Source organism: Chinchilla lanigera, unplaced genomic scaffold, assembly GCF_000276665.1.
Source record: "Chinchilla lanigera isolate Chin_1 unplaced genomic scaffold, ChiLan1.0 scaffold00016, whole genome shotgun sequence".
In the NCBI taxonomy this organism is placed as follows: domain Eukaryota; kingdom Metazoa; phylum Chordata; class Mammalia; order Rodentia; family Chinchillidae; genus Chinchilla; species Chinchilla lanigera.
Genome location: NW_004955417.1, coordinates 31,505,778 through 31,513,422, shown reverse-complemented (window position 1 = coordinate 31,513,422; position 7,645 = coordinate 31,505,778).

Sequence of the window (7,645 nt, the reverse complement as noted above, 5' to 3'; positions counted from 1 at the left end):
CTTCACTCCATCACTCCATGCTCTTCTTAACTTCAGGATTTGTGTTGAGAAGTCTTCCATGATTCTGGTGAGCTTTCTTTTATATGTGATTTTTATTTTCTCTAACAGCCTTTAATATTGTGCTGAATTTCTGGCATCTTAATTATTATATGTCTTGATGTAGTTTTATTTTGGTCATGGCTCTTTGGGGTTCTATCAATATGCTTCAATTATTTGTATGTCCAATTCTTTATTCACACTTGGGAAGTTTTCTGCCATTATTTCTGTGAAGAGTTTTTTTTTATGGCATTTGTGCTGTCTCCAGCTTTTTCATTGACCCCAGTCAATCTTATGTTATTATTCTTTGTGTCATCTTATAGCTGTTGGATTGATTGTTCATGATCTCTTGCTATTTTCAAGATATCTTTCTTTTCATAATCACTAGCTGCAATTTTGTCTTCAAGATCTGATATTCTATCTCTTTCATTCAATCTGTTGCATATACTTTCAATAGAGGTTTTAATCTCTTGGATATCTGGATGGATCTGTTTCATGGGTTACATTTCTCTCCTATGTTGGGCATTTTTTGTTTCCATCATTTTTCTAAGCTCATCTGTTCTTTTATCTGTGTGCTTTCTAATGTCTTCGATTTTAAGCATCATTTCTTTTTTTACCTAAGAAGTTATTTTCTCTATAGCCTTTTCTACTTGATTTTTTTTAACTTCTGCTGCTATCATTTCAGAAAGTTCCAGTGTTTGACTTCCAATTTCATCCAGCTAATTGTGTTCTGGTCTTGTACTGAGTGGGCTGGGTGTTTGAGGTTGCATTTTGCTTTTGTATATTGCCATTTTCTCTTTTGTATTTTATTTTGTTTTCTATGTTGATGCTTGCTGATTTCTCATGATAGCTTTATCACTAGTATTAAGGCTCCCTAGGAGAAGTCTGTTCCTCAGTCATGTCCTCTAGATATAGGTGGTTCTTTGTAGCTATCCCAAGAACTTACCTTCCCAATTTGTAAAGGAGGCATAGTTACTATTTGGTTCAGCACCCAATCCTTTGGTACTGGGTTGTGATGGTGATTATGACCCTGTACAATCACAGCATTATCATACAGGGGAGAAAAACTGACTATAACATGTATGACATCCTGCCTAAAGTAGTATAGTTAGTATTAACAGTATTTTCAAGTACAGCTTAACTTCTGAAAAACTATGGTAATCATTAACTTGCTACCTCTATCCATAGGAGCAAACTTTAAAGTTATATAACAGAATGAAACATATACTGTATACTTGTATACAGTGATTTTCCCCTTCGTGGAGTGAGTTTACCCTTTGTGAGGCGGTTAAGATGGGTTGGAGACAGGATAAAGTGATGAATGAGGTCAAATATAGTAGAGTAAATGCTGAGGGTCAAAGGATGATTACCTGAGTTTTGGGAAACTGGAGGACACAAGAGGGGAGAAATGAAATAGAATGTGAAGGAGTAATCAGAAAGGAAAGAAACAATGTTTACTCACTTGAAAATTTAAACTCAAAAAGTAGGTTAGAAAAGAGAGAAAGGGGGATCAATAGAAAACAAAAAAGATATGTAAGAAACCTAACAGTGAAAAAATAAGGAACAAAGAGAATAGAAAAGAAAGGAAGAAAAGCAAGAAAAAAGTAGACCTGAGAGAAGAGAGAAAAATATCCAAAAACAAAAATAATCACAAAATATAGAACAAAATAAGGTGACTTCTAACCAGACAGAAGATGGATAGCCAATCAGAGAAACAAGGGAGAATAAAAGTGGTTAAATACCTCTGATGTTTACAGAAAATCCTTTTCTACCTCTATGTCTTCAAGTGTTTTCCCCATTTTATCTTCCAGTATGTTTAATGGTTCAGTCTTAATATTTAGATTTTAATTAATTTAGATTTTAATTTAGTATATGGTGAGAGATAAGAGTCTATTTTTAGTTTTCTGCACACACAGAACCACTTTTGCAGGCACACCACATGTTGAGTAGCCTGTCTTTCCTTCAACATATGCTTTTGGCCCCTTTGTTGAAGATTAACTAGCTGAATGTGTCTGGAGAAGTTTCTGTATCCTCAATTCTATTCCATTGATTTACATGTCTTATTTTTTTGTTCCTGTACTATGCCGTTTTTTTTTTCTTTTTTAATCACTATTGCTTTGTAGTGTAGCTTGAAGTAAGGTGCTGCTATGCCTCCTGCTTTGCTCTTGGTGCTTTTCTGGGTTGCTTCTGCTTCCAGAGAAATCTTAGGGTTGTTTTTCAAGATCTGTAAAGTATACTGTTGGCATTTTGCCTGGAACTGCATGGAGTCTGTGTAAGAGTTTTGGGAGTATGGCCGTTTTGACAGTATTGATTCTACCTATCAAGGAGCAAGACACATATTTCCATTTTCTGATGTCCTCCTAAATCTCCTTCAGGGTACTATAGTTTCCATGCAGAAGTCTTTCACTTCCTTGGTTAGGTTAATTCCTAGGTATTTCATTTTTCTTGAATCTACTGTGATATTATTTTCATAATTTCTTTTTGATCCTGTTATTGTTAGTGCACACAAATGCTAATGAGTTTTGTGTGTGGATCTTATATGCTGCTACATTGCTGAAATATGTTATCACTTCTAAGAGATTTTTGGTGGAGTTCTTTGGGTCTTCTATGCAGAGTACCATGCCCTCTGCAAATAATGTTCATTTGAGTTCTTTCCTATGTTTATGCTTTTTTTCTTTCTCTTGCCTGATTGTGCTAGCTAATGTTTCAAGTATTATGTTGAGCAGAAGGGGAAATATTGGACATTCATGTTTTGTTCCCGATTTTAGAGACAATGCTTTTAGTTTTGCCCTACTTAGTGTGATGCTGGCTATTAGTTTGTCATAAATAGCCTTTACCATATTAAGGTATGGTCTTTCTACACCTGTTTTCTTCAGAGTTTTTATAATGAAAGGATGTTGGATTTTGTCAGAAAACATTTCTGCATCTACTTGATATGATCATATGATTTTCAACCTTGTATTTATATGATGTACTACATTTATTGACTTACATTTGTTAAACAATTTTTACATCTCTAGGATGAAACTTACTTTATTAGGATGCATGATCATTCTGATAATGCACTACATTCCACTTGCTAATATCCTGTCAAGACATTTTGCGTCTATGAGATTGGCCTGTAGTTTTCTTTCTTAGTTTGGTCTTTATCTTTTATGGGGATCGGGGTGACACTGGGTATCATAAAAGCTTGGGAGCACTCAACCTGTTTTAATTTCTTTGAAGAGCTTGATAGGTATTGGTAATGTACCATCCTTAAAGGTTTTGTCGTATTCAGCAGTGAATCCATCACGTTCTAGGCTTTTTTGGGTTGTTGATTCTTTATTACTATGTGAATTCATTGTTTGTTATAGGGTTGTTAAGCAGTAACATCCCAATGTCTCCTTGGGTTAGTTTTGGTTGTTTACATATTTCTATGAATCCATTTCTTCAAAATGTGCTATTTTGTTAGAGTATAATTTTTGAAGTGGTTACTACCTATCTTTTGAATTTCCAGTGTCTGTTGTGATTTCACCTTCTTTATGTTTTTGGTTTGGTTTGGTTTTGTGACAGGGTATTGCTATGTAGTTGAGGCTGGCCTTAAACTCCCTGTGCAGCACAGGCTGGCCTTGAACTAGAGGTGGTCCTCCTGCTTCAGTCCCCAAGTGCTGGGATTACAGGTCCCACATATCACTGACCTTTTATTGTAATCGCATTGAAGTCAGTCTTTTCTCACATTGTCTTGGTAAATCTGCTGAAGGGCTTATCTATTTTATTTATACTTTCAAAAAAAACTGCAACTCTTCGAATTGATTGATTATTTTAATTGTTTTGTTTGTTATCAATTTCATTGGTTTCTGTCCTCATCTGAATTATTTTGCTTCTTAATTTTGGTTTGGGGCTGATTTTTTGTTTCTCAAGTGTCCTAAGTTTTCTCATAAGGTTTTCTGTTTGAGCTTGCTCTCTTTTCCTAATGTGGTTGCATTGACTGCAATGAATTTTCCTCTGAAATACTTTCGTAGTGTCTCAGAGTTTTCAGTGAGTTGTACCATCATTGTTATTACCTTGTAGACAATTTTAAATTTCCTTTTACTTTTTTTTTTTTTTTTTTTTTTTGTACTAGGAATCAAACTCAGGACCTTGTGCTTGCTGGGTAAGCATTTGTCCCACTGAGTTAAATTTCATATTTTTATTCTTTTTTGTGTCCTAATTTTTTTAGGGGTATTTTGTTAATTTTGCTGGAGTTTTGCCTTATCAAAACTTGCTTTTGTTGTTGCTTTCTGTTTTGATTGCACAGTATTTTGATGAAATAGCTTTCTATTTTGATGCATGGGTTTGTTTCTTTTTTTTATATTACTTAAGTAGGCTTTGTGGACAAGTATTTGATCTATTTTGGCAAAAGTACCATGTGCTGCTAAAAATAACATATACTGTGTAGTAGGGGGTGAAAAATTCTGTACATATCCATTAAGTTCATATGTTCAAGGATGGTTCAGCTCTGAAATTTTTTATTGATTTTTTTTGTTTAGTTGATGTACCTCTTCACAAAAGTGGAGTCTGAAAATTCCCTACTATGATGTTAGTGTTTATTCGATCTTTTAATTTCCACAGTTTTCGTTTTATGAAGCTAGGTCCTCCAGTATTTGGTACATATATGTTTACCAGTGTTATCTCTTCTTGTTGGATTGTTCCTTTAACTAATATGTAATGACCTTTGTCTCTTTTAACCAGTTTTAACTTGAAGTTTACCTTAGCATTGCTACGCTTGCTTTTGGGGTCCTGTTATCTGAAATGTGTTTTTCTATCCTTCAAATTTTAGTCTCTGTATATCTTTTTGGATTGGATGAGTTTCCTAAATGCTACAGATTGTTATATTCTATTTTTGATTCAGTCTTCCAGTCTATTTCTTTAACTTAGAGAGTTGAGGCCCTTAACAATGAGAGATATTACTGAGACGTGTTGGTTATTACCGTTGCTTGCTTTATCTGTTGGTATGTCCTTTGTTTTCCTTCTCCTAATGTTTTTTGTTGCTGTTTATCCACTGCTATCAGTGGTTTCCTATGTTTTCAGCTGTGTCCTCTTTGTTGTTTCTGTCAAGAATATTCTTAAATATTTTCTTTGGAGCTGGTTTAGCACTCATAAGTCTTCTTAGCTGGCCTTTTTCATGGAAATTCTTTACCTCTCCATCTATTCTGAGGGAAAAGCTAGATGCAATGCTGACATCATGGTAAACTTTTGAAAGGTAAGTTATATGGGTATATGATGCCCACTTTTATTTTTTAGATGTATTTCTATAAATGAATTATTCATTTGAATAATACAAGTTTTATATTATATTTGTATACTGAGGAAAGTAAAACATCAATAAAATAAAATGTTGAGTTTTTAACATGTAATGAATGCTTAGATAACATTTTCAATATCAACTGTTTACCTGCTTATGAAGTCTAAAAAAATAACAGAAGAAAAAATTCCTATGTGAACTGCAATGAACATACAAACATAACTTTACCACAGAAATGATCTTTGCTTGAATTATCACATCTAAGGCACTCTTCACACATGAGAATAGAATGGTTCGTACAAGTGTTGCTTACACTGACAGCATTTTTGGTTAGATTTCCTTTCCTGTTTGGCAGGCCATATTTTTCACCTCTCTTGTCTTCCTCTTTTGTCAGGAGCTTCCTTTTATATTATACAGTGTGCACTTAGCAGGAAAGTAAAATATCAATAAAGTAAAATAACAAATATGTAATGAGTGTTTAGAGTAAAAATTAACATTTTCAAAATCAACTTGTTTATTTGCTTACAAGCTGTAAAAAATAACATCGTAAATAAATTCCTATGTGGACTATAATGAAAATACAAATAAAACTCTACAACAAAAATAACCTTTAATTATCACATCTGTTAGCACATGTGTTTTGTTTTCCTGTCTTGTTTGGTGTTTCATACTTAATACCTGGCTGGTCTTCCTGTTTTCTTAGAAAATTCTTGTGATGCTTGACCTGTCTGTTCACCAGTCTACTCCAGAATTATGTTTTTAATTTGTTTTTTGAGACAGGGTCTTGCTGTATAGTTCAGGATGGCCTTAAACTCACTTCTGTAGGCCAGGTTGGCCTCAAAGCCATGGTGATCTTCCTGCTTCAGTCTTCAGAGTCCTGGGGTTAGAGGCATGTGCCACCATGCTCAGCCTGCTGCAGCATTCATTTGCAGTGTTCTTTGGATGGATACATATTGTCCTTCCTCTGTGATACTTGATCATTTATCAGTTCTAGTTCCAATCCTCTAAGAAAATTTCTCTGTGATATCTTACCTTGTTATTTTCTTTGTAAACCATGAAACTATTTATGCCTGACATGTCTGCAATCGAGTAAGCACACCCATTGGCCAAGGCTTTGTATATCAAGTGACATCGTAGTTGCTGCATAATTCATCAACATAACTACTTTGCCTTTCATTTTGTAATAAAATGTGACCATTTCTGGCTTTTTTAATATTGAGGATTCACTACAAATCATTTGTTTGTTTTGGGAGAGGGTCTCCCTCCTTAGTCCAGGATAGCCTTGAACTCCCAGTGTAGCACAGGTTGACATTTAATTCACAAGATCCTCCTACCTCAGGCTCTCAAGGACTGGGATTACAGGTGTATGCCACCATGCCTAGCCTCCAATATCAATCTTATCATCATGGTGTAATGTTGACAGTATAAATATTACTTTGTTTTTCTTAGCCATAAATGTACACCAGGCTGACTAGACCAGGCTAGTCAGCACAAGCTGACCTTGAACACAGAAGATCCTTGAACACAGAAGATCCTCCTGCCCCAGCCTGTCTTACTGTGGTGTGTAATTTTGACAGTATCAGGACTACTTTGTTTTTCTTTGCCATATAGGATGCCAATGTTATAACTTTCTGAAATCCAAAGAGTGTACTATATATCTTTCAGTGGTGAACTTGCAGCACTTTTTTCAGGAACCTTGGATTTATTCTTAGGAATAGTTCCTGTGCTGGTTAACTAGTGTTCTTGTAGCATACATACTGTCTATGGGTAACTAGTGAACTAATTGTCAAATGTGACACTTGGTGTTATGGTTTATGTCTGTGTGTCCCCTCCAAAGCCTCATGCGACCATGGGGCAGGCTATTAGAGTTGAATGATTGTGGGTGTGAGAGCTACACCCGCCCTGGGGTGGATAGTTTGCATATGTAAGGGAGAGGAAAAGAGTGCTTGAGGACATTCCTCCCCCATTCCGCCCTGGTGTGTGCTTGCAGCTTAGCTGTGTTCTGCTGCCCTGAGATGTAGCTCTTTGCCATGGGCCACTCTGCCTTATAATCTGCCAAGTAAGGACTGAAACCTCCACGAACTGTAAGCGAAATAAACCTTTCCTTCCTTAATTTTGGGCGTCAGGTATTTTGTCCCAGCAGTGACAGAAAAGTAACCAAGACACTTGGGTTACTTTTTGAAATAGGTCCATACAGGAATAAAGACCTAGTGGCTGAGTTCCAAGACAAATTTCTAAATTCAAAATGTAAAATGTCTTCACCTTTACCAAGACCTGTGTTTTCACCCCATATGTTGAAGGTTTATATGCTATATATATATCTGAAACCGTCGATAACCATGTAAT